General features: G+C 40.7%; 1 pseudogene; it reads right to left on the bottom strand.

Moving 5' to 3' along the window:
• LOC133737641 (peroxiredoxin-2F, mitochondrial-like) overlaps positions 1-665 on the bottom strand; it is a 4,836-nt pseudogene extending 4,171 nt beyond the window's left edge.
• Between the last annotated feature and the right edge of the window lie 26,885 nt (positions 666-27,550).

Here is a 27,550-nt window from a genome sequence, read left to right as displayed (position 1 = left end):
CCGCTTGAAAGGTTTTCTTATTTTCTTTACTCCCGCATAATTTATTTATGGAGTTGTGATTGTTCGTAAAATACCCCTCTTGTAAATCCTTCGGACTGTGGCCTTGAACCGTACTAATATTTGTTAATTGATTTTAAAATATATATATATATATATTTTAATGGTTTTATCGTTTTCACCTCATTTTCAATCAACGCTTCTGCATTTGAATTTCGTAATTTACTTTTACAAATAAATTTCAATTTATTCTTTTGCCTTGTGGGTTCTTAGGATTTGAGTTAACAATCTTAGCTTAAGTTCTAAGAATATGCGGCACTGTAACATACTCGATTTGAAGAGATACAAATCGGGGCGTTACAGTTACCTTCCTAAGCAGAGCGATTATATAGACCAAAACGTCCAGAAGTATCCCTAGATTTAGGGTTTCATTAGCGGCGTCCTCCCTTAAGGGTGCCACTATAATTGGATTTCAGAGTAGCTTTTATTCCCATGGGTCTAGAATTATAGTTCTTCACAAGGACGTTGTCATACTTTTCAACGACATTCATCGCTTTAATAAGATTATGAAACCTTGTGATATGTCTTGCATTAACATCAATTCGATTGTTCTTTGTAACAATCAGAGCAGAGACGGCGAAGGTGGAGAGAATCCTCTCAATTAGCATCGTATCTGTGATGTCTTTACCACAGAACTCTATCAATGATTTAATGCAAAGGGCTTCCGAATTGTAGTCAAGAACTGACTTGAAATCACAGAAGCGGAGGATATGCCATCACATTTCTAAATTCGGAAGTAGGGAGTCACGAAAGTTCCCAAAGCGCTCTTCCTGTGAAACCCACAGCCTTCTAAGATCTTCTTCATTCTGGTACTCGAATTGAAAAGATTCATCCATATGACGAGTCATTAGGATGATGGATTTGGTCCTATTTGCGTCCAAAGCATCAGCAACAGCTTTAGTGAGCACATCAGTGCTAGGTTCTTTGATCGTTGCTAGGATCATTAGGGTCTTGAGATGTTGGCGAATATCAGGAAGCCACTTGTGATATCATGAGTTTGTTGTCCCTAATGGAGCAAAGTCCAGTTTGTATAGGTTACTCATCCTCAAAAATAGGTTGTCGGAAGTTGGCCTGAAAAAGATGTCGGTGGTCGGTCTTGCTGCTACTGGCCAATCGTGGCCGGTACTAGCTGGTTTCTGGCCGGACTTAGCTGGACGCTAGCTAGTGGTGGAGGGCTTGTGGCCGCTGGCTGGTCAGTGCTGCACGGACACTGACTGGAGGTTGGCCGAAAGATGGCAACTATTGGCCTGTCTACAGGCTAGTTTGAAGCTCGCGACTAGGGTTTTGGGATTTTTCTTGTTTTTCTAGGGTTTTAACTTTTGATCCAAGGTTAGGGCTTCGTGCTGATAATGTGTTGCAGAGATTCAGGATAATGATTATGTGTATTCATTGATAATAGCTAGAAGACTCTTTATATAGAGAATTACAAGTACAAAATCTAAATCATACAAGGAAAGCTAATCAAATAATGATTAGGATATCTAGAAGATGCTACCATATTACAACTTGTTTCAGTAATCAGAATTTGGGTCAGACACATATTCATGTATCCTCAAACAACAACATCCAGTTTTGTTCTATTAAAAAAAAAAAAAAAGATGTTTTTCATTAAACTTTTTTCTTATCGTTTGTCTTTATATAAAAGGAAAAATTAAATCTGAATTGTGACCAATTTGACACTTAACTTGCTGAATTTTTAAAAATATCGCTTAATTAAAGCCTGAGTCAGCTGCAAACCCGCCCCCACCTGCATCGCTGCTAGTTCACCTAACACCGTGCGCTCCACCATCGCATCATCTTCATCCAAAGCCAGCCCTGAACATAGCAACCCGACATGGGTAATAAAACCACAAACCCCGCAACGACCAAATAGTTTATCATAGTGGAACTTGCATAGAAATTCCACCGTGTCTTCTACCCAATACCACCACTAAAATGACTGTACCTACATGTACATTTGCAAAGCATAATTAGCTATAATGAGCCACGCTCATTGTACCGCCAGAGGTACCAACTACCGTCAAAGGAGTGACCCACGGATAGGCAGCCAGGCGGGCTACGGCCTGAGCACAAGATTACCCCGGGATCACCGCTGACGCGCCGCCACGCGCTGTGCCAAGACGGCTTCAGAAACTACTGAAACTGGGAACTGAAGCACTTCAGTCCCACATCGAAAACAAGGAGAAGATCGGACCTCTCCTCACCTATAAAGGTCCTCTTCTCTCTCTTCATTAAGGTACGCATTTACTACTCATTTATTATTGTGCTGCCTATATGTGTTAACTGACTTAGGCATCGGAGAAGTGAAGACCGCCCAACGCGGTCTCCCTCTGACGCCCTGTCTTTCATTTGGTAGCCAGCGAAGATCATCAAGTATACGGAGTAGCGGTCCGCCCACCGGACCTGCGTTAAACGGAGGTTTGGCTACCGCCAGACTTTGAGCATTAACAATGACAGAGATTGAGAGAACGGAATTTCAACCCGAATACAATACTTACCCAAATTCTTGCCGGGCTTGTCAATCTCTTGAAAACTCTCCAAGAGTAAATCCGATCACCATCATGATTCTCTCATACCGAACGCATGAGGGATACTCTGCAACGTGTTCCAATATGATGCCTTCACTAGCGGCATCGTCTCCACAGGGACCACTCCATCATACTCAGCCAATGCCATAAAGGATCTGTTGAAACCCCATGGTGCCCCATTTCAAGTCCTGATCCAGTTCGCTGGGTCTGATAAGGTAAAAAGCACACATTGGCCCTCTGCTTCCTCCATTTGCAACATACCATTCACCCTCTATGCAAAACAAAACATGCCCAAAAATGATCTAACCTTAAAATCTCAAGCCGTGATAAGTTTTCCAACCATGAAAATATCTGATTGCATCAAACCCTTGTCTTGTGATGGACGTAGAACCCTTGTCTTGAGCAGCTATGGCATCAACAGAACTCATGGTGGAGAAGTTGAAAATTGCACAGAAAGCCGAAACCCTAACCCTAGAACGAGAGAGAGACGGCTGCTATCTTGACTTTTCTATAATGCAGTTGATGTTGCCCCATATGCACCCGCATTATTTATGAAAGAAAATACCACGAAGTAATCGAGCTGAACATGTCAATGCACACGAAACATTGAGTAGAAAAGAAAAAAAATATATATATATATATATAAAGTAGGATCATGTAAGGCCCAAGAATCTGTTTGTTGATGCTGATAAGTGATAACAAAAAAAAAAAGCAATTATTTTTGTATTTTATGGAAGGTAATCATCTGTCCCTATCCCAATTATGTCCCTCAAATAATATTTTGCCACCTGTCTCTGCTAACTTAACACACTAACTCTATTAACTCACACTCTAAGGGTGCGTTTGGGGGAGCTTTCACTACACCAATTTCGGAATCAGACAACACATATCAGACGACAGTAAACATTTTAACTGTCGTCTGAATTAATCAGACGACAGCAAGAAATATTCTGTCGTCTAAGTTTTCGAATCCAACAACAGTTTTTTCTTGGCTCTTGTGCAATAACATTTCAGACAATGGTTGATTTTTTTGATGTTGTCTGAATGAATTAATTCAGACAACAGTTATTATGTGATGTTGTCCAAGGTTCATTTATACAATGGTTAATTTTTGCTGTTTTCTGATTATTTCCAGTCACACAACTGTTATTAGGTGTCTGTTGTCTGATATCCTTTAAGTCAATGCCTGCTGAAAGATGTTGTCTGATTTGAGTATTTCACACAATACTTTTTAATCTGTCTGTTGTCACATTAGTTTCAGACAATGCACCTTATTTAATGTCGTCTGAGTTTTACAGTAAATTTTTTTTTTTTTGCGATACAATAGCTGACTTTTAGATAGTTAGCTAGGGTTTGACATATGCGACTTTAACACTTTACCACTTGACAAAATCAAAACCCAATTAAACTCTTTCCCTCTCCATTCGAGCAAAACACCCACACCTCCCGCCTCCAGCTCAAAATCACTTTCGAGCTCCCGCCCTCAGTCCCGCTCTCAGCCATCTCTCTCTCTCTCTCTCTTTCGCTCTCTGTCTCTCTCTCTCTCTGCTTCTCTCAGACGCACCCTCACTCCCATTTTCTCACAGAGTCTCAAAACCATGTCGTCGGAGCTTTCAACCATCAAAGGTTGCTTGCGAGGTTCTTGAAGAAAGCAAGCTCCTTCTTTCGAAGTAGGTACGGATATTTCGTATTGGGTTGTATTGAATTCGAATTGGGGATTAGGGTTTTGTTGCAATCGATTTTGTGTGGGACTTTGCATTGAATTGGGGATTAGGTTTTAGTTTTCTAGTTAACGTGAATTTGGGGATTGGGAGTTTCAGAGAACTCGATTTGGGGTTGTGAAATTTTGGTTTTGATTTTCTGGTTAACTTGAATTTGGGGATTGGGAGTTTCAGAGAACTCGATTTTCTGGTTAATTATCTGGTCTCCGCCATGCTATCTCAGAATGTTTTATGCAAATATCTGTGATCCAATGTTGATTAGAAATCAGGGTTTTTGATTGAAATCAAATCAGTTAGTATTACAAGACAGAATAGTGTTACATTTACAGTGAAACTAGGTTCGTCCTGACTATCATCCTATTCATCCACATAGGGAAGTCCAGATACTAATTTTAGAGCTCATTTCATGTATAAGACTGTGAAGTGCATGTTAAATCTTAAATTAACCCTATTCCTGCTATTTCTACCTTAATTGGCAGTACTTGAGTTCTGTATAGTGCAGTGTTGTGTACGAGGGAGGAATTTGTCAAGGTCTCGAACCTGCTACCATCGATGTACTCTCCGTTAAGCTCTGGCTCGATAGGAAGGTGGGTAGAGGAAGTTTAATTTTAACATCATTGTCTAGCTTGTCTAAATGACTCTTCTCTACATTTTAACTTTTTCTCCTTATGTGAACTGGGGAATTTTACGAGATTCCTATGAGCCAAATGAAACTGAGCATGTCCTTTGATTCTAGCTTTTATTTCTACTATGCTTTAGATTTCAAATATGGTTCTAATACCTACTTTGCTAATTAGGCACTTTAATCTGGAAAGTTTTAATATAACAAGTCAGTCGATGGTACTTTTCCAGTCATGATTTGATGGAGCTGATTCTTTGTTGTGGACCACATAATCAGGTGAGCATTCCAAATGCAAGCAATGCTTGCTCAGGTTTTGATGATTCGTTCGGGTGGTCTTTCTTTGATTTGACTGTAATTCATGATGACCACAAAGATAGTACAGTAACAGTGCTACAAGCTGATTTTGTGAGTATCAATGCCCCTGCTTTTCTTCTGATTTTGTAATTATTAATGCAATTTACTTCATAAGTTCAACCGGACTTCAGTCTGATCCATTTTTCTTGTGCAATATCGTGCCAATGAGTTGTTAGTACTGACAGATAAGCAAATAGTTGCCAAGGTGACATCTTACCTGTCAAAGTGCATCAAGGACTTCGAGAATGCTGCTGTGATAAATAAGGACAAGTTTATGTTTTCCGGCTTTATGTATTTATATGCACTTAGGCAATGTTAATTCCTATGTAAATGTTGGGATGAATGTTGCTGATGAAATGGAATGGTTTTTGGAATCAAGGATGTGTTGTTCAATTGTACAGAATGTATGTCTTCTCTTATATCTCAGACAATTCAAAACCAACAGCAAACCATTATCTAACAAATGAACATGAAGAAAAAAGAAAGAAAAATCTGTTGTCTGAATCATCTATCTACAATAGTTATTAAACATATTCAATTGTCTAACAAGATATAACACAACAAAAAAATAATATGTTCTATTGTCTGATGAAAAGGAAGACCACAGAGAATTGAAAAGCTACAATAGTATGACTTGATCAACTAGTACAGCATCTTGGGAGGCCATATGGTTGAAAAGAGACTTTAAGGACCCATAAAGCAAGAAAGCTGTCGTTCAAGAAAATCTCAAACAACAATTTATTTTAGGATGCAATAGTATGAAGCAATGATACACAATGGCTTTAATAGTTTTGCTGTTGTCTTGTTCAAAGTCAGTCAATAGTATTCAATTACTTTGCTGATCTACAAGCTTCCTTCAGACAACCGTTTTTTTACAAATCAATGTTATCTAAATGTTCGTTACACGTCAACATTCTTTCAGGGTCTGTCAACTGAAATTCCTTTGCACAAGAGTTAAGGTACCAATTGCTGTTGTTCTTCGTGGTATTCAGACAACAGACAATATAGTAATCGCTGTTGTAGTAAACTTTATTAGACGACAGTTTTCTGGTATTGTCTGATTCATGTATCAGACGGCATTGAGATAGACAACAGCAGACTCTATACTTAGACGACAGTGAAAAACTGTTGTCTGATTAAAAAATTGGTGTAGTGTTTAATGCTCCTGTGCTTATAAGCAAAGCACCATCAGGTGTGTGGTAAAGCATGAAATGACCGTCTTTGCTTAAAAGCAAAGGCTTTTGCAGAGCAAAAGCAGAAGTCAAACATCCCTTACTTTTAGAAGCAGAAGCCGCGATATTCACTGTAGTGGAGATCACTATACATTAATGATTCTTTCAAAATACCAATTCTCATCCTTCCTTCCTTGAAGAAATTATACAAAACCAGACGCACTACACGATAGCCATGAAACCTTCTCTTCAATTGATCACACATAGACGCAGCTTCTCATCATAGACGCACAATCTCTCTCTCTGACTGGCATCACCTTACCTCTCATCCGTGTTCGAAATGGAAGCCTCAATCCTTGATTGCTGGCTGCTTGGCAATTGGATTTAGGGTTAGTTTTGTATCTATTTCATTTTCAATTTCTTTGAATTTGATGAATGTTTGAGATCAATATTGTTATGGGTTTTACGGATATGTGATCAATTCTGCTTGAACTGCTTTGAATTTTAGAATTTTTTTTTTCTGGAGCTAAGATTGTATATTTCGTTTATATGGAATTGAAGTGTTTGGGTAAATAGGAACCATATCGAGTAGTTTTCTTTCACTATCTTCAATCAAACATAGATTTCTGCTGCATATAATTTAGTGTTGTTGAGATTTTCTTTTACGGTATTAATTAAGCTTTTATTTATTATTATTATTATTATTATTTTTAACTCAAATCTGGGTGACAATATATTCATCTAAAGCCAGAAAAAACTGTTACATACCTTTCTGCTGCCATCAACAGACAAACAAGAAGATAATGGTAGTACCCACAATGGTACATAGAAATAGACCTGATCATTAGATATTTATGTACGTAGACATAGCGAGAATCCTCCTTTGGTACTACTCTAAAGGCGCCAGAGAAATATAGAGTGTGCACAAATGCTTAGCTTTCTAATACAAGGAAATTATTGTAATTAGACTAAAACTAAAAATATAAAGATGAGACTAGGGCAAAAAACCCTAGCCCAAAATTCTGCAGTCCAAAGTAGCTTAAGAAGAAGGCCCACTCAAGGCCCAGCAGGCCAGGCATGGCCCAAGTCCAGCCTCCACCTCCTGACCACCAAACCTTCCAGCGCAGCTCTGCCTCTGTGCCTGCTCCGCCATGTTCTCGCCGCTCCGAGTCCGCCACGACCAAAAAGCCAAACGAACCACACCGCCACAAGCTGCATCACCAAGAATCCACCTCGATTTCACAGTTCCCGATTGACGCCGCCACCGATTTCGAATCCCGCCGTCAATCCAAGCCTCCATCAACACGAGATCGGCCACCTCCCAGAGATCTCTTGCCATAAACCAAACTTCACCTACTAGAAATCTTGAGCAACCCAATCACAATGGACTACCCGAACAGACCCATTTAGTCCCCGTCCGGTAGCAGAACCACGTGACATCGGTGAGGCCATGGCTAGCCGAGATGCCAGGGCCGTCGCCGGACGAGAGGTTTGCATTTTGGCCGCCGCCGAGTTAGGATTTCTGTCAAAGGGAGAGAGAGAGTTTTGCCAACGAGTATATGAGTTAAAATATAATTAATTAAGCTTTTATTTGGAAAAAAGTGGAAGAAGTTTATAATAACTGTTATTTTCACCTTACTCATATAGGCCTTTTAATATTTAGAGTTTATCTATTCTTGATAATTGAATAGGGAATACTAAATTGTAATTGAGGAAATGAAATGGAAGCAAGTTGGACTTATCATTGGGGTTTCTATATGGCAATAAGAATAAAAACTATGGTCCAATCTTATTTACCATAACATTTCCATTTGGATTTAGTTGCTTTAGAGATGGTGGGTGTACATACCAGCAAATACTTGACTTGTCACAAGGTTCTGTACTATCACAAGACCTGGCACGGCCATCCAAGTGTCACATCATGGGCCGGGTCCGATACCCACCATGATGGTGCTCACAACGGGCGACACATTGGGTGACAAAGGCCTCGAGCCTGCTCAGTTGAACGCACCAAAGTATACACCAGAACCTGCTATAACTACAAAGGGATGAACTGCATCTCACATCGAAGAAATGGGAAACACCCTTCCCATGCTCGAGTATATAAGTCAAACTCAACCACCTTCAAACGGATAATAACTTCTTCTCCTTTACTGTTACTCTGTCAAATTACATACATAGCCTAACTTCAGCATCGGAGAGGCATAAACCGTTTGGTACGGTTTATATCTCTGACGTTGTGTATTTCCTTTGACAGGGTCCCAGAGTTATCTTGGTACTCGCTGGTAGGTAGAGCATTCTGCCTGACCAACCCGAAGAAGTCACCAAAAACAGTGGGGGTTTTGGTTATAAAGCTTGGATTTTTATGTGGAGGGCTTGTTGGATCTAAGAGAATGTTGCAGTAGTCTATTATTTGTTATCTGGAAATGTTGCAATTAATTCTTGAGAATGAGAAATACTTCGGGATTGATGGGTTTTATAGTGAGTCTGTAGAAGTGGAAATGCTGGCTTTTGCAATCATGATGACCAAGAAACAACCCCACTGTAGTTTTTAAGTTCTTGTACGGTTAAGAAGCCTATATGCATCAAGATTCTTAAATATGTATAACATCTGTCATGCTTTTTTATACAGAACGAGTGTCCTTGTACTTTGTATTCTGATATACTATTGGAATGGCTCTCTGTACTTAATGATTAGCAGATAATTACTTAATGAAAAAGTCATTTTGGCTTTCCTATAACTTACGACAAGGCCGACCGTTACACTAAATACTTATTTTGAGTTATGTTACTTACTCAGTTACTCGATTGTAATATTTCATAAGCTTCTGCTGTGGAGGTATTATAAATGAGAAGGCCTGCTCACCTAAGGGACAGTTTTTAAGGGACTGTGAGGGACAAATGAATCTGATGGCTGAAAATAAATGCACAGTTTTAAGTTGTTATAATTTCTGCTTTTATATTTAATACATATGGTTGAGATGCATTTGTCCCTCACAGTCCCTTAAAACTGTCCCTTAGGTGAGCAAATCTGTATAAATGACCTAGGCAGTTGTTTTCTATGTTAGTTTAGTTTGCTTCTGATAATTGGTTCGTTTCGCTTTGTTGTGTTGGTATGTTTTGAAATGTTTCCTTTTGTTTTAGTTTATTGTGTGAAACTTGGGTGAAAGGTTATAGCTTTAGGATTTCGGAGCTGGTTTGATTGTGTTATTGTTTATTGAAAGCTATAAATGGTTGCAATTGCTTGCATAGTTTGTATTGTAATGATTTTTGTGCAGCATTTATTAGGTAGGTATGGTTTTAATGGGGAAAGTCATAGATAGTATAGCAGTTTCAGTCTCAAAGTTTATTCTCTGTAGTAGTATCAGGGTAATGGGAATGCTTAAGTTGCTAATAGACTGACTATATGAGTATGCAAATGGGAATTTGTTTTGTTATCCAACTTAGGAGACTATGGTTGCTTCTGAAGAAAGAATTCAGGTGTATCACTTTCTTATATATGGCAACTGCTCTCGTCATGTTGAGGAGCTATTTCTCTTAGTACTTCTGTAATCATCGATCATTTGATGTGAAGATTTCATTTTGGGTCATTCATGGAAGTTAATATGTACCTGCTTACATTTTTTAGGCAAGAGACAATCGTGGAGGGCTTTTCTATTGTATGGTCCTCCTGGAACTGGAAAGTCATACTTGGCCAAGGCTGTTGCAACTGAAGCTGACTCCACATTTTTCAGGTATATATCCGTCCCTTCGGAAGAAAGTTCGGGTGATGGGTCAAGTGGTGGGATAGAGATAGATGATGATGATGTAGAATAAGAATATCATGGTCATGGTGCACAAGAAATGGAAACAATAAGAAATAGCATTACTCAAAATTTGATGAGTACGTGTAATAACGTGAACATATTGAATATGTTATGTTATTTTTTGTGGTTACTTGATGCCAATAAAAAACTAATTGTTATTAATGTTACTAATATATTTGTATAAGTTATCTTTTAAATTTTTCTATATTAATCATATGGTCACCATGATTTATAAAAATTGAAAGCTAACAAAAATTTATAAGAACATAATAAAGATTAAAAATGATAACAAGAGTATTTGAACAATATTGTATTACCAAACAATCAAGGCAAAATAATCTTTCATGTCCAAATTGATCATTTTACAAACAAAAAACACAAGGTATTTTTGAGTTTACCATACACTTTGCCACTGCTTTTGCCACTGATAGCACTTATAAAAAGTCAGTTTACCAAACACTCAGTTGCTTTGTTTTTCAGCCACTTATTCTCAGAAATAAGCATAAGCCAACTTTTCTTAAAAGCACGGGCATACCAAACACACCCTAACTCTGTTAACTCACATTCCCAATTCTCCCAGTTTCAATTAAACGCATATGAATTCTTTGATTTAAAAAAAAAAAAACACAGATCAATTCCAGTTACAATGGCTGTATCAGACCATAAGAAAACAAGAACAACAAAAAAGAAACCCACAGAGAGTTGAGAAAGGTTTCAGGTAAATTCAAAAGCTCTGAGACTCCTTTCTTTTTCTTCTCTATTGCAGTCATATCCTAACTCCAGTTCCAAATATATCTCACCAATATGTCTTCGGTCAGTCCTTCGAATATCTCAGAAATAAGAAAAGAAAACTGAATTAGCTTTGCAAGAATTAGATTGAAAGAACAATTGTTTGAACCAATATTTGGCAAGGCTCACGTGTCAGATAGGTGGGCCCGACCCACAAAGCGTAATGAATATCCGCGGCTAATTAGCCGCGGCACATTAAAGATTTACAAAGTTGATTCTCAATTAGCTGCGGCACGTTAAATGTTTATTGTCAAATTTATGACCGAAGATAACGTGTGCAGAGAGCTGTTATTAAGTCAGGAGAGATCAAATGAATCACAAGGCGTAATGATTGACCGCGGACCCACAAGTCATAATGAATGTCCGCGGCTAATTAATTAGCCGCGGCACATCAAAGAGGTTCATTGTCAGGAGAAACGTTACCAAAGTTTGTGGCAATTAACTTGAATGAGCATCAGGAGGTGTTATTGCCGATCATCATTTACAAGACCTAATTGATTGCTCATGAAAGAATCAATCATTGATAACGTCAAAAATATCACAAACATGAATACTGTTCAATTTGTAATTGTTGGTGTGAGTCATACTTACCTTATTTATGTAGATATTCTGTAATATTATGTGATCTGTAATATTCTGTAATATCTGTAGTATTATTAGATTTACTACTCGCCTTAGGAGTAGTACTTGTCTTATTAGGCACAATTGTAATTTGTATATAATTCCTTCTTGTAAGGTGAATGAAATATCAAAAAGTAATTCAGTCAAAATTATCTATTGTTTTTCGTTATATTTTGACTTGGTATCAGAGTAAAGATCCGATCCTGGACTCTAACTCATTGTCCTTTGATCCTTGACTCTTGTTCTTTGTGCTTGGATTTGTTCCTTGTCCTTTGATCCTTTCATCACCGTTGCCTTCTTATATTTCCAAGTACTTTGTTGTTTTTCCTTCCGCTGCATATTCACCATGGTGAAAGCTCCTTCTTCCCCCGTGTTCTCCTCAAGTTTGACTTGTAACTACTGCAAGAATCCTGGCCACATCAAAGAAAATTGTTACAGGTTGGTTGGTTTTCCAGTAGGCTACTTTGATAGGCCACGACCTCAGGACAACAAACCTAAGGGAAAGGCTGCTGGTCAGCTTGTTCAAGACCAAGATTACTATGCGGTGACAAAATCAGATCACACCAACTTTGCTGGTAAGGATACCGCATCCGTAAGTTGCGGTGGTAATGGTAAGATTGGAGTTGCTTTAAAAATTTCTGGCTTTACTGGTGGCAATACTTGGATAATTGATTCTGGAGCATCTGACCATATGACCTATGATCGTAGTGTCTTTCTTTTTCTCAATCCACCCTCTATTTCCTCTGTTGTCAATGCCAATGGTGATTCTTTTCCTGTTGTAGGAATAGGGTATGTTCGTCTCACCCCTTCTTTGACACTACATGATGTTCTTTATGTCCCTGATCTCTCTCATCATCTTATATCTGTGCCTCAGCTTAATACTCAATCTCGGTGTTCTGTAACATTTTTTTCCTTTGTATGTGATTTTTCAGGACCTCCTCACCAGGGAAATAATCGGCAGGGGTTATCTGAGGGGTCGACTATTCCATCTGGATTGCATGTTTGCCGGAATGAAGCCGGAGAAGGCAGTCCAAGCAGCTTTGATTTCGGCTGGGGTTACTAATCAAGTTGAAGAATTATGGCTATGGCATCGAAGATTGGGACATCCTTCCTTTAGTGTCATGAAGAAATCTATGCCATCTTTGTTTCTGGGCATTGATGAGTCTAAGTTGCATTGTGAGTCATGTGTCTTAGCTAAAAGTCATCGTACTAGTTATCCTTTGAGTACTACTAGGAGTTCTTTTCCTTTTGAGCTTATTCATTCTGATGTCTGGGGACCTTCCCGTGAGTCAACCTTGTCTGGCAAACATTGGTTTGTTTTGTTTATTGATGATTATACCCGTCTTACTTGCCCTCAAACCCCTGAACAAAATGGGGTGTCAGAAAGAAAGAATCATCATGTTCTTGACATAGCTCGGTCTCTTCTATTTAGTGCTCATATGCCTAAGTATCTTTGGGGAGATGCAATTCTTACTGCTTGTCATCTCATCAATAGGCTACCTTCCTCTGTTCTCAATGGTCAAACCCCCTATGCTGCCCTTTCAAATCATGTGTCTGTCCCTTCGTTTTCTAATCTCCCTGCTCGTGTCTTTGGGTGTGTTGTGTTCGTCCATGTTCCTAAGAATCAACGGTCCAAACTCGATGCCAGGGCATTAAAGTGTGTATTTGTGGGATATGGTGTTCATCAGAAGGGCTACAAGTGTTTTCATCCTCCTACACAGAAAATTTTTGTTACCATGGATGTCACCTTTTATGAGGATGCATGTTATTTTTCTCCCATCAATCCTTCACTTCAGGGGGAGAAACACACTTTTTTGGAAGAGAAGTCTTGTGGGATTTAAATTCAGCCAATTGAAGCCAATGACACTCCTGCAGAAACAGAAAAGGCAATTATTGAATCGTCTACCCTTCATCATACAACTGCCGAATAGAGCGTTGCAAGTTCCGAACCAAAAAATACAATTGTCGAATCGTCTACCCTGGCCTTCAAGAAGAAGCTCCTAATCACTCAGTCTCTCCCTCTCCATCAGTGGTCTCCCCTGTTCAATCTTCATCTGAGAATGGCAGCGAACACGACGTCCAAAATTTAGCAGTTCAAGAAGGCCAAGCTCCTCCACCCCTCTTAGATACAGATAACCCTTGTCAACCAATCTCTGAGGAGCGTCCCAATCTTGAGGTTAGTGGTGTTTCTTCTAACTCTGATAATTTTGATAGTGTGTATGTTTTGCCTCCTAGGTCCACCCGTGGTAAACCACCTTGTCAATATGAGCCAAGTTTAGATGTTAAGTCTAAGTATGCCATAGCTAACTTTGCATCCACCCACCGGTTATCCAAATCCCATGCTTCTTTTGTGAATCAAATATCCTCTGTATGTGTTCCCAGTAAAGTGCAGGATGCTCTCAAGGATCCCAAATGGTCTCAAGCGATGAATGAAGAGATGGAGGCATTGGAGAAGAATAATACTTGGGAGTTGGTGCCACCTCCACAAGGAAAGAGAGTTGTTGGATGTAGATGGGTGTTTACTATCAAACACAATGCAGATGGTTCAGTGAACAGGTATAAGGAAAGACTTGTTGCAAAGGGATATACTCAAACATATGGCGTGGATTATAAGGAGACCTTTTCTCCAGTAGCAAAGATTAATACTGTTCGAGTGTTGATGTCTCTAGCAGCTAATCTAGATTGGCCTTTGCAACAGTTTGATGTAAAGAATGCCTTTCTTCATGGAGAGCTATCTGAAGAAGTCTATATGGATCTACCACCAGGATATGAGGCAAGCACAAGAGGTAGATTTGTGTGTAAGTTAAATAAGTCCTTGTATGGACTCAAACAATCACCACGAGCTTGGTTTGGAAGATTCTCTCAAGCTATGCGTCGGTTTGGGTACAAGCAGAGCAACTCTGACCATACATTGTTTCTGAAACGCAGTGAAGGTAAATTAACTGCCTTGATTATTTATGTTGATGATATGATAATTACTGGTGATAATTCAGAGGAGGTTGAAAGATTAAAAGATCTGCTTGCATCAGAGTTTGAGATGAAAGATCTTGGTTCTCTTAAATATTTTTTGGGGATTGAGGTCGCCATGGGGAGTTCAGGAATTTTCTTGTGCCAGAGAAAATATGTGCTTGATTTGTTGACAGAGACAAGAATGCTAGGGTGTAGACCTGCTGATACTCCTATTGAGCATAATCATAAACTGGCTGAGTACCCTAATCAAACTCTTACAGAGAAAGCTCGCTATCAAAGATTAGTTGGCAGATTAATTTATCTCTCACATACTCGGCCAGACATTGCATATGCAGTTAGTGTTGTGAGTCAATTCATGCATAATCCAAGTGAAACTCATATGGAAGTTGTGATCCGTGTTCTGAGGTATTTAAAGTCTGCACCTGGAAAAGGCTTGATGTTTTCAAAGCATAATCATCTGGATGTTAGTGATTATACAGATGCAGATTGGGCAGGTTGTGTTATAGATAGAAAATCCACTTCTGGTTACTTCACTTTTGTAGGTGGTAATCTTGTTACTTGGAGAAGTAAGAAACAAAAGGTTGTGGCAAGGTCAAGTGCTGAAGCAGAGTATAGAGGTATGGCTCATGGAGTTTGTGAATTACTTTGGTTGAGAAATTTACTTCGTGATTTGGGATTTAAACCCAAACGATCCATGGATTTATATTGTGATAATAAGGCAGCGGTGGATATTGCTCACAACCCAGTTCAACATGACAGAACTAAGCATGTTGAGGTTGACAGACATTTCATTAAAGAGAAGCTTGATGCTAAGCTTATCTCTTTTCCGTTTTTCCACTCAGAAGAACAGTTAGCTGATGTTCTCACGAAGGCAGTATCGAGCAAGGCATTTCATGACTCACTTGGCAAGTTGGGCATTCGTGATCTGTATGCGCCAACTTGAGGGGGGAGTGTTGACGTGAGTCATACTTACCTTATTTATGTAGATATTCTGTAATATTATGTGATCTGTAATATTCTGTAATATCTGTAGTATTATTAGATTTACTACTTGCCTTAGGAGTAGTACTTTTCTTATTAGGCACAATTGTAATTTGTATATAATTCCTTCTTGTAAGGTGAATGAAATATCAAAAAGTAATTCAGTCAAAATTATCTCTTGTTTTTCGTTATATTTTGACTATAATCAATGCGGTCTTAGCTGTAAAGGCTGAGATTGCTTCTTTTCCTTCACTCAGTAGTTTAATTTCACTATAAAAAGGACCATAGGATTCATTGTTAGAGGTCCTCGACCAAACGCTCTACGCGATTACTGAAATTTTATCTCAATACAAATCAACAATTCAGCAACACTTATCAATCTTTACGTGTTTATCTTATCACTTTCTTTACAGGTATTTATCTTTCCTGCACTTTACTTTGTTGTTCTTTACATTCCAGCAATTTATCTTTTCGCTTGTTACTTTGCTGCACTTTATTTCCCGCGGTTTACTTTCTTGTTGTTTATCTTTATTTGCTGCACTTCTACTTTGCATTATTTACATTCTTGCACTCATAAAGAAAATCACAAAAAAGAACCATCATCACTTCACTTTCACCGAGTTACACAGCACGAAGACTGCGGCTAGGTAAGGCCGATCCGTGCTAAAGTCCTTGCATTCAAGGCAGAGAGAACCCCGCGGCCGAGATCGATCCTTCTTTGGCCCACAATCAACTGATCAGAAGTCAGATCGGCGCAAGATCTACAATTTAGAACAAAACCTCGCTTGGCCTACTGGCCTCGAGTTGGCACGCCCGCGCACACCTCACCACTCCAGAAGAACACGTGTAAGCTAAAGAAACCCTCGGCCCAGTGACACACGGCCGAGACAATTTTTGAGCGAACATCTTTTGGCACTCCCGGTGGGACAACATTTGGTGAATTTAGTGAAATATTAAATATTATGTATTTTCACTAATGAGTTATTATGAGCCGAATTTACACGGCTCTATTTCAATAAATGATTACAATGACCAATATGGCCAAGATCAATTTTATGGTTATGATGGAAGATATAGCTATCATGCGTATCAAAGTTTTGTTGATTTAAACTGCCATGCATCTTGGGATCAACAAAATCCCACAATACTACCTCAATATGGCTTTGATCACCAAAATGGCTATGGTAGCCAGCATGGTTATGGGCCGGCCAACGAGCCGTATGATAATAGTGGCCAAACAATTAATGCACCATGCAATAGTTATTATCCAAATTATAATCAGAACAACCAAGACGGCTACAACCAAATAGGGCCCTACAGCAATCTTGATGGCTTGAGTAGCCAGCTTGTATGGGCGACTCGACTAGCCGCGCTATAGCCCCCGTACGATCAACAAGTTGGTCGCAATCAAATGATTGAAGAAAATGTAAGCTCTTGGGGAGGTGGTGTAAAATCTTTTGAAAAAGCCATAAATATGAACAAGATCATTCAAAAAGGGGTGGCAGACATAGCCACACAATTTTCTATTTTCAAAGAAGAGATGAAGTCACACTTGAATAAGATGAAGATGCTGAGACATCAAAAAATACTGAAGGAGGCAGGCCACTGTAATCGTGACCATGACCTCCAAAAAGAAGTATTCATTGATGATCAAATGGAAGCTCGGCCGCCTATTATTCTTCCCTTAAAAATGGAGGCAAACATGGTAGGCCAAAATTTGCAAAATGTCAAGGAGAATGACCATCGCATGGTTGAGTGTACAATTAACGAGACAATTCGTATGGATATGGTTCTCGAAAAGAAAGATGACCTCAACAATCCGCAGCTTGATGAAGATCTTAATCTTCTAGCCAAAGAATGTCGGCTCGCTGAGCATAATGTGGTCAATGGTGATGATCATCTAATTCAAGATGTCATGCATATTGACATGATTATTGGAAACAAACCTGACTTGGAGAAGCGACTATCAGATAAAGTGGAACCGAGTACATTTGAAGAGCATATAATTTCGGCTCACATGAAAGCCGAAAATAAAACAAATCTCAATCATTCCCTTTCGTCAATAAAGATCGGCCTCGAAAAATTTGAAATTCATGCCGAGAATACAAAATGTTCAAAACTTGGGGTGAAACATTGTTGGCCACCTCCACCACGGCACACAAGATTTTTACATTTTGTTTTCTTGCTTTAGTTTCTGCAAAAATAAAATAAGTAAAAAGTTGTGTTTCTGGGAGCCGTTTAATTACTCGATAGGCATGAAACTGTAAGGCCGAAATATTTATATGATTACGGCTGGAAAATATTTGGATGTCATTCGACAATGAGGTCGACTTTGTTTACCAGTTCTTTCACCACTCGGCTCGAGCCGAGGCTCAAGGAATTAGGGGAGGGCTACATATATATCACGAACTCAATGACTAGCCGCATAACAAAGGACAGCAGTTGAACGGTCGTGTTTAGCGAAGGGCCGCGATTAAATGGTTGTGGCTGGCAAATAAAGGTAGATGAATGGCCGTGGCGAAATAAAGGATTGCGGTTGAACAGTTGAATGACCGCAGCTAGTGAAGAGCCGCGGCTGGAGAAGGCTGCGGTTGAACAGTTGTGGCTGGCAAAGGGCTGCAATTAAGTGGCCGTAGCAAGCGAAGGACCACATCTCATAAATTCAATGAATAACCGTAGCCGGCAAAGGACCGCGGTAGAATAATTGTTTAGTGGGTATGTGAACGGCTAGTTGGTATCACAAGTACCGCGGCTACTGAAGAGCCGCACTTGAGTGGACGCGGTTAATAAAGGACCGTGGTAAATAATTGTCTACTGGGCATATAGAATGTATAACCTATAATCCTCAACTCTTTGGTTGGTACCAGCGAGTTGCGAGTTTTTCTAGCTTTCAGCAGTAACCAACGGTTGAATAGCCGCGGCTAGCAAAGGATCGTAGCTAAATGTCCATAATTTAATGGATTCTGATAACCAACGGTTGAATATCTGCGGCTATCAAATGATCGCGGCTAGCAAAGGACCGTAGCTAAATGTCCATAATTTAATGGATCGTGGTTAAATGGTCATGAAGGAGTAAGCTTGAAATCAATGGTTGAATAGCCGCGGCTATTAAATGATCAAGTGTAATGCTCAAAAACCAGAGGGCAGTTGTGACTAAGAGGCATGAATCAAGAGTTTATTGAATGTTGCTCAAAACACAGGAGTCTAAAGAGCTTATTGAATGTCGCTCAAACATAGCATATTTGTTGATCGATGTGAGCTACATGGCAAACGACTGGGTAAGTCCCAAATTCGACATAAGGCCGCACTTGAACGGTTGAATAGCCATGACTTAATGAAGAGTCGCGGCGAGTGACTGCGGCATGACGAATGTCAACAATGCCTATAATAGTGTGCGTGCCTTGCCAAGAGAATTTTTGAAAAATAATCTTTTAGTCCCTTAACCACTCGACATCTATGCCGAAGCTCAAGGGACTGGGGGGGGCTCTGTTTGAACCAAATATAAGGCTCACGTGGCAGATAGGTGGGCTCGACCCACAAAGCGTAATGAATATCCGCGGCTAATTAGCCGCGGCACGTTAAATGTTTATTGTCAAATTTATGACCGAAGATAACGTGTGCAGAAAGCTGTTATTAAATCAGGAGAGATCAAATGAATCACAAGGCGTAATGATTGACCGCGGACCCACAAGTCATAATGAATGACTGCGGCTAAACATCAAAGAGGTTGATTGTCAGCAACACTTATCAATCTTTACGTGTTTATCTTATCACTTTCTTTACCGGTATTTATCTTTCCTGCACTTTACTTTGTTGTTCTTTACATTCCAGCAATTTATCTTTTCGCTTGTTACTTTGTTGCACTTTATTTCCCGCGGTTTACATTCTTGTTGTTTATCTTTATTTGCTGCACTTCTACTTTGCATTATTTACATTCTTGCACTCATAAAGAAAATCACAAAAAAGAATCATCATCACTTCACTTTCACCGAGTTACACAGCACGAAGACTGCGGCTAGGTAAGGCCGATCCGTGCTAAAGTCCTTGCATTCAAGGCAGAGAGAACCCCGCGGCCGAGATCGATCCTTCCTCGGCCCACAATTAACTGATCAGAAGTCAGATCGGCGCAAGATCTACAATTTAGAACAAAACCTCGCTTGGCCTACTGGCCGCGAGTCACCACTCCAGCGCACACCTCACCACTCCAGAAGGACAAGTGTAAGCTAAAGAAGCCCTCAGCCCAGTGACACGCGGCCGAGACGATTTTTGAGTGAACAACAATTAAACATAATGGTGAGTTGTTGACTAGCTTGTTGGTGGTGTGTACTTTGCTAGCTGAGTTGGGTGGGTGATCTGGGTCACCTAGATTTCATCTCAATTTCCTTATTTCTTCAGTTCTTCACTTGATTTTTATTGCCTGATGAACTCAAAATGCACATCAATTCCTGTTTCTCTGGGTCATCGTTTTCTCTTTTATTTTCGATGATTCGTGAGTCTTTCATCCAAGCGAGACACTTCTCCAATTCTTTTGCTCTATTTGGGTTTCTGGGCTTTAATAGATCAGTTGGATGGGAATTAGTTTCCGGGTTCCAATTAGATAAGTTGCATTAGAAAGAAAATTTGATCTGTCTTCTGGCTTCTGGGTTCTTCCATGACAAATGAAACTTCTGAAGGGGATATCTATAGATCGATTCTTACCATTCCACATTCAATGATCTGCAATCATACCCATAAACTCGTATTCTCCTACAAAAATCTGCAATCAACAGAAATTTCTGATGAAATAAAAGTGGGTTTCTACGATTCATATATGGTGAGGAACTGGAGTATGGAAAATCTGACATGTGTTTGATTAGGGAGAAGGTAAGGGACGAACTCCTTTTGGAAAACTATGGCAGAAGCTATAGTTCGAGCGGATGCGATGAGAACTAGGCCTGGCAACAGTGCGGTCACGGGCGGGTTACGGGCGGTCTTAACGGGCTCAACCCGTTAAGACCGCTAAGGATTTTTTTTTTTTTCATTTTAAAATTCTTTTCTATTCAATTACCCTTTTTTTTTAATTTTTTTAAAAAAAATCCTTTTCCAACCCATTACCAATTGAAACTCTTTTTCATTATTGCTTTTACTTTTACCAAAAAAAAGTTACTACTTTACCAACTTAAACATTTACAAATCCACAGTCAATTATTGAAGCACCCTTGGGAAAGTGAAAAAAAGTAAAAATTTGACGGAGGCATCGACCATGTCCACCATAACCACTGGGAGAGACGCAAAGCAGATGCGAAGTGCTCACCTCAGACGAAGACGTTTGTAAGTCCCGCCCTGTATCTGTTTCTCTCTGTGCTTAGGTTCGCCTTCCACCCCAAGCCGGACCGACACCACCGGCGATCTCTCTATCTCCGCGGTGAAGAGCTTCTGTTTGCTTGACGGATCCTCATCCTCCAGCTCACCCAAAAGGTACACATTCATTTGCTTCAAATTGATCTGACGAGATCCACAAATTGATTATCGGATTGAATTTGTGTGTCTCTCAGCCTCAGGTAGGAGTTGGATTGGAGGAAGTGTGAGAATGGCGAAAGAGACCGAGGCGGCTCAAATGGAGGACCCTGTTTTTTTTCTTCTAATTGGGCTCGATAGGTTCCGTCTTGCAGCCCGTTTCCGTCCGTTAACTAACGGGTTGTTAACGGGTTGGCAGCCCATTAACACGTTAAGTTATTGGGCGGAAATAAATGAGTTTTTAGCGGGCGATTAATGGGCGGTTAACGGGTCATGAGCTGAATTGTCAGGCCTAATGGGAACGAAGGGGGGAAAAAAATCAATAGTTCAATTATTTGTTTCTTTTTTTTTTAACTGAAAATTATGCAAGTTAACAGTATTAATCTTCTGTTAATGGGAAGACAGATGGCAAAATATAACTGGTGGGACAGAATGGGGACATATGAGTGGTGGACAGGTGATATGCTCGTTTAGAAGACGCAATTATTATTTGCTGACAAAATGAAATGCCAATAAGAATGTGGGAAACACAACGGTCAAAGTGAGGTTTGGTGTGATTCCCACTCAGGCCTAACTTGATTCAGGTAAATAGCCATGTCCACTTCTTATCTTCACCACCCACCAACTTTTGGGCAATCACATCATTTTTTTTTTTTTCGGATAAACATGATAGAAGGATCATGTGGAGCGTTAAAATATTCAAATTTCAAAAGCAAAGGTTATTGGCAAAAAACAAAAACTAAAAACAGAAGGCAAAGACCTTACGTAGCAATTTTCCCAAGAAACTACCTAATTCTTACTCACATTTTCAAAATAAGGTTCAAATAAACAATCACTTAACCATGGGTCCATGAGGACCATGACTACTATTATCTCCGTTCAATTTTTCTTAAATCGAACTGGTTATCTGTGTGCTTCAAATGATCAAATGATTTTAAACAGTATCTTGCAATTATATGATTGATCATTGAGAGACTAAAATGATTGCATGGCTTCAAGTATCAAATTGTAAATACTAGAAAAGAGTTATTATCGAAAAGAAAAAAATGTTAAACAATTTTTTCTCAGAGTCCGGATTCATCCGACGGCCATAATTAACTCTTAAATTTTTTTTTTTTTCAATTTATTTTTAACTACACATAACCACTACTAGAAAAATGACCCCAGGCCAGAATAACGTCGGGCACCGCTGAAGTTTCCGTGGCTTCGATCTTCCCACTATCCGGCCAAAGTCAACCACCGAGAAGTTGTTGTGGCAAATCTTGTTTGAACCTAAATTTAGCAAGGCCTACGTGGCGTTAAGTCGGGTCCTACATGAAGCAGGTCTGGGACATAGTGAGCCGTGATACAATAAATATTTAGCCGAGGCCCAGCTTCACTTCAGCCGAGGTACGGCTCACTTCAGCTGAGATCCGGCTCACTTCACCTCAGCCGAGGCCCAGCTTCACTTCAGCCGAGGTACGGCTCACTTCAACTGAGGTCCGGCTCACTTCACCTCAGCCGAGGTCCAGCTTCACTTCAGCCGAGGTACGGCTCACTTCACTTCACCTCAGCCGAGGTCCGGCTCACTTTACCTCAGCTGAGGTCTGGTTTACTTGCGGCTGAGATGGTTCTATCCAAAACCCGTCAGAAACACTGATAGCATGACATTATGAGCAGATAAATGCCAACTTCTATGTTACAGCACTAAGTGTGGCTGTTACAAAATAATCATTGAAGAGTCATGATGGCTGATTGTCAGTTATGCACATCAAATGAATTTTATTCTTAGAATTCAATTTGTAATCAATCCAGTCTCAACAATTAAGGCTGAGATTGTACGTATTAGTTTTGTTATCTTTATTCTGTACTATAAAAGGGGCCGTAGACATCTTTGTTAAAGGTCCTCGACCAAACGCTCTACGCGATTATTCAAATTTTATCTCAATACATTTCAACATTTTTACAACACTTATCAATCTTCACGTGCTTATCTTAAGGCTTTTATTTTACCGGTACTTATCTTTCCTGCGCTTTACTTCGTTGCTCTTTACATTCTTGTTATTTATTTTCCTGCACTTTATTTCCCGCAGTTTACATTCTTGTTATTTATCTTCTTGCATTTTATTTGATGCACCTTTACATTCCTGCACTCGTTAAGAAAATCACCAGAACGTTTGGATCTAGTAAACAAGTTTTCTAGCATTCATGCGTTTCTTTGTTCATACCCGTATAGAATCAAGGCATCAGGGTAATAATTTATACTTTGATTTTATTTTTACCGTGACTTGTGAGTATCTGCATCCCATAGATCTATCAATTGTCACTCGCACTTTCACGTTCACTCACCGAGTTGCACAGCACGAACATTCCGGCTAGGTAAAGCCGATCTGTGCTAAAGTCCTTGCATTCAAGGCAGAGAGAACCCTGCGGCCGAGATTGATCCTTCCTCGGCCCACAATCAACTGATCAGAAGTCATCGACGCAAGATCTATAAACAGAACAAAACCTCGCTTGGCCTACTGGCCGCGAGTTGGCACGCCCGCTCACACGTCACCACTCCAGAAGGACACGTGTAAGCCAAAGAAGCCCTCGGCCTAGTGACACGCGGCCGAGACGATTTTTGAGCGAACATCTTTTGGCACGCCCAGTGGGACCACACTCGGTGAATGTTACCTGATCCCTACGCCAAGTCTCAAGGGAATCGTTGTTACAGGTGTAGGCAACAAGGCCATACCTCTTCTTTTTGTCCAAATAGATCAACTACTTCTAGAGATCTCATTGTGCCCATGTCAAGTCTCCCAATGACGTCAGTTCAACCATCAGCTTCCACGTCAAGTGGGATCTCTACGAGTGGAGTCATGGCACATCCTGCATCATCAGTCGCGACGACCGCCACGGTAGTGTCAGCCTCCACTATAGCAAGTCATCCATCTTTCAGTCAGCAGCCGCAGTCACATATCGTCCAAACCTCAGGGACAACAAATCGAGTTGATTTTACAACTGCGGCTGGTACTCGACCGTATGATCCCGTAACTTATCCATGGGGCCTACCACCAGGGTATACCCCTCCTTATGAGTCAGTCAGTGTGCCAGCAGCTACAGCCAGTATTGGATCGTTCCCTTGGGGGTTCTCTCCAGGCTATAATCCGTTGTATGATCCGCTTAATGCGTCTGCAACGGTTGGTACAGGACAAACTCCGTGGCCATCAGGATTTAATCCATTGTATGAACTAGTACCTACAAGCGCACTTGCAACCACTGCGGCTGATGTATCTTGGCAGAGTCTTAACCATGATCTTGATAACGTTGAAGACGGCATTAGCCGGTTGGGCTGAAGTCTTGAAAATTGTTTCACTCGGCTTGACCGCAGTCTTGAAAGTAGTTTTGGGCAACTCAACCGCAGCATGGGAGTCCAGTCTGATATGATGAATGCGTGGCTACGTTGGTTTCAGACTGGAACAGGAACACAGGTGTCGCAGAGCAGTCAGAATGAAGGCAATAGAAATTGGTCTTTGGAGCAAGGTCAAAGCAGTCAATTACAACAAGTACCACCTCCAACTGGACAGGCTGTACCATTGCCGATGAGACCAGCCGCGACTGTTCATTCTCTAGGTCAACAACAGTCTTTCTTAGAGCCGCGACAACAATTAGTTCAACAAGTGTCAACTCAACAAGCTTTGCCTAGTGGACACTTAGGGCAAAATACAGGCAACCAGAATCATGTATTCCAAATTCCACGGCCTCAGAACCACCTAGCTCATCAAGCCCTCAACCAGAATAATCAGAACCACCTAGCTCATCAAACCCTCAATCAACACGTATATGCGCAACAACAAGCTACTGGTCCGCAGCCTTGGCTGAACCAAGCGGCAAATCAAGGATATGGCCAACAAGTTCCCCTGCATCACAATCCACCACAACACACGGAGCATGGAATACGATGGCAACCTATCCAAAACCCGCAACAACCAATGCAGCCATGGCATGGTGATAATAATAGACCTGTTCTCTTTACTGAAGTTCAGAATCAGGTGGAGGGCATGGTGGGTGATCTGCGCCAGCGGGTAGATAGACCTACTTATACGAAGCCGTATCCACCTCATATCGACCAAGTTCCCTTACCGCATCGATACCGTGTTCCCGCTTTCCATTTATTTTCTGGGGATGCTTATCAGTCCACGGTTGAACACATCGGGCGGTTTATTTCACAGTGTGGTGAGGCAAATAGTGAAGAGAACCGCATGCAGTTGTTCGTCAATTCTCTTACCGGTCCAGCCTTTACGTGGTTCGTGAACCTACCACCTAATTCTATCCAGAATTGGAGGGATCTTGAGCGAGCTTTCCATGACCGATTCCACAAGGCAGAGCAGAACATACCAGTAGCTGAGTTGGCTAAATCATTTCAGACGACCAATGAGACCGCTCAAGAGTATATAGGGAGATTTAAACTCCTAAGAGCCAGATGCAAAGCGCAGTTATCAGAATCTGAGTTTGTAGAGATGGCATTGGCAGGACTTGGCTTCAAGTTCAGGAAAAAGTTCGAAGGTTTGACATTCAGAGATCTTTATGAACTTGAATCCAGAGTCATAAGATACGATGCAATTTTGAGAGAAGAAGTGCAGAAAAGGCTTGCTTCAAAAGGCACATACTACACTAGTCAAGCCGTTGGCGCGGCCCATATTGAAGAGTGGAGTAGCGACGAAGATATGGCCGAAATTAATTCGGCCGAGCTTACTGTTAATCGGCCTTTTGTATGCAAGGCTTTAGAGAAAACGGAGTCAGTTGCACGTTCACTACACGACACTTATAAATCTCCACCACGCACGTATTCGTTTGACATTCGCAAGGCTGATTTGATTTTCGATCAACTTTTAGCCGCGAAATTAATGAAATTATCTGCTGGACATGTTTTGCCATCTGTTGAACAAATGAAAGGAAGAATGTTTTGTAAGTTTCATAATTCCTGGAAGCATTCGACTAATAACTGTGTTATCTTTCGTGATGTTGTGCAGGACTTAATCGATCAGGGAAAGCTCAAGTTCCCTGACAAGTCAAGTTCTACAATGAAAGTAGACAGCGACCCTTTCCCGGCTGCCAAAGTGAATATGATTAGTGCTGGGATTCCCATGGCAGCCGACGTGAGTGCAAAACAGAAGGACCTCTCTATGGCTGAAGGAGTAATGGTGGGATCAATCAAGCTTTCTCCTTCTAAATTAACAACTGCTCAAGTTCCAGTGGCCGCAGTGCTATGCGGAAGGTGCCAGAAGGAGGTTGGTCTTGATAAAATTCTGCAACCAAAGACTCATGACAACAATAGAGTCAGGGAGAAGGGTAAGCTGCTTGATCAAGGGGTTTCTCAAAAGTCTCAGTCACAAGTGCAAGGCGGTCAGAGAATATCTTCGGCCGCAGAACCAAGTTATTATAGAAGGCGTGGAGAAGAGCACGCTAAGAGAGAGAGACCAGTAGCCGCAAAGATTGAGTCAAAGCCTGTCCGTAGAAGGCTTTATTATGATCACCTTCCTTATGACAGCAGCAAGAAGGAAGGTTATCCAATAAAGTATGGTCAGACTGATCGAGAGAAGGGAAAATCTCCTGTGGTGTATGACCGTACTAGCCACACTAGTTGGGCCGGCAGGAATTCTACTCCGAATAATGGAGGCACCCGGGGATACGATGAAAAGAGGCCACGGACATACAAGCCTCCGGTCACCCATGACAATAGGTGGTACGGCAGAGTGTCTAGAGATCACCGCATTGAGCCTTTATCCAAAACCCAGAAACGTCGGCAGCAACGGGAGCTTGCTTTGGCTAGAAGTTTGGCATTGGCAAGAAAAGATCAAGAGGCACAAAAGCATTTTGAGGATAGAAGCAACACACAAAGGTTACGTGAATGGCGAGAGAGAGAGAATCGACAAAAGCTGCATGGTAGTCGTCATCAAACAAGGAAATTTGATTCAGGATCCACTTCTATGTCAACAACAACCCCAGAGCTACTTGCAGAGGATGAGAAGAAAGGAACCATTTATGTTCCTGCTGCTACAGAGAAAGCTCCAGCAACTGCATCTGACAAGCTACCCCCAAGAGTCAAGGGGAACTCTCAAGTTGGGAAGTTAAAAGTTGAAGTCCTAAGAAACAAGCTACCTCCTTTTTCTTCGAAGAGTTGGACTACCATGAAGGAGTACCACATGACACATTCGGCTTTAGCTTTGTATGGGCCGACGTGAGAAGAACTTGATACTCTGAAGGCTTTAACAGAAAACCCAGGGCTTGAGCCTTTGATGGTGCAAAGTACATCAAGTGCAGGATTGAAGATTTTATATCAGGCACAATTAGATGGTGTGGAGTTGGTGGCGGACACTGTTGACTTACCAGTATCCCAGCGAGATCTCAAGTATCTCAAGGAGTACCATAAAATGTATTCGGTTATCAGTACATATGGAGTAACTCCACA

This window comes from Rosa rugosa, chromosome 3, assembly GCF_958449725.1.
Source record: "Rosa rugosa chromosome 3, drRosRugo1.1, whole genome shotgun sequence".
In the NCBI taxonomy this organism is placed as follows: domain Eukaryota; kingdom Viridiplantae; phylum Streptophyta; class Magnoliopsida; order Rosales; family Rosaceae; genus Rosa; species Rosa rugosa.
Note: the sequence above shows the minus strand (reverse complement) of the source record. Positions and strands in the feature narration are given on the sequence as shown.